A 1,294-nucleotide genomic window follows, 5' to 3' on the forward strand; every position below is an offset into this window, starting at 1 on the left:
ATTATTTCCATGAAATATATTTTCCCATCCTTCACTTTCAATCTAATTTTTCCCTTAGTTTTAAGGTGTTTCTCTCATAAACAGCATATAGTTGGATCATGTTTTTAAATTTATTTCCCACTCTCTGCTTTTTGATTGGTGCATTTAGTCCATTTACATTCACTTCTGCCTTTTTGTTATTTGCTTTTTCTGTGTCTTAAGCCTTCTTTGTATTTGTCATTACTGCTGATTGCTTTGGTGTTTTTTTTGGCTTATTGTAGAGAACCTTTTTGGTTCCCTTCTCTTTTCCTTGTGTGTATGTTTTTAAATATATTGTCTTCGTAATTACCATCAATGTTGTATTTTTATTGCATTGTTTTCCTTATTTCCTTTAGCTCTTTGCCTATGTTTTCCCTTAGTTCTTTAATTATATTTAATGTTATTGCATTATATTCTTCCATTTTTTTCTTTGTTTGGTCATCCCTAGATATGCTTTTACTCTTTGACACATTAATTTGAATGGGCCATTTTTTCTCCTTTGTTCTTATGTCTTGTGAGTTTTTGTTGTGTCATCAGATTTTTTGAGGGTATTAAATTTTTCAGTTTTCCCCAGTATTTGACATTTTTGTCTGCCCTACTTTCTGTAAGAAATTCTTAGATAAGGAGCCTTTAGCCTTTGTTTACCATTTCCTCTATCTCTCTGTGATAACTCCTTTTACCTCCCTAGTTTAATTGTGATTCAAAAGTTCCAGATCTGTTTTCAACTTTCAATCTTTCCCAAACACACAACAGAGAACACATCGGGGTCAGTCACTCAACCAACAAGGACCATAGAGGTCTGCCTTGTTGCTATCAGAGTTCCCTGCACCCCAGTAGATTGTTGACTGTGAGTTAAGCCTCCATAAAGACTTCTGCTTCCTAACACACAGCAGCCTCAGTCAGAAGTTCTCAGCACCACCTGGAAGTAGGGGCAGACTAACCCTAATTGATCCTCAAAGAGGTTTGTTCTGTTAGTTTCAGAAGCCAGAGATATGGAGTGTGCAGGGAGGCAGGTAAATTGCTGACTATGGGAGTAGGATCCACTGCAGATGCCTTGTGTAGCACATCACAACAGGCTTGCAGGTGACAGTGTCTACATGGGGGAGAGGGTGTCATGCTTCAAATGGACTCTCAATGAGGTTTGCCTTAATGCTATCAGAGTAAACAAAAAAAAAAAGAAAAAATCTCACTGCCATCAAGTCAGATCTGACTCATAGTGACCCCTCCTTAAGTCTCTGAAGCCGTATCACTATAGAAGTAGATTGTCCACATTTGG

This window comes from Orycteropus afer, unplaced genomic scaffold (assembly GCF_000298275.1).
Source record: "Orycteropus afer afer isolate SDZICR_OR568_19922 unplaced genomic scaffold, OryAfe1.0 scaffold00028, whole genome shotgun sequence".
Taxonomy (NCBI): domain Eukaryota; kingdom Metazoa; phylum Chordata; class Mammalia; order Tubulidentata; family Orycteropodidae; genus Orycteropus; species Orycteropus afer.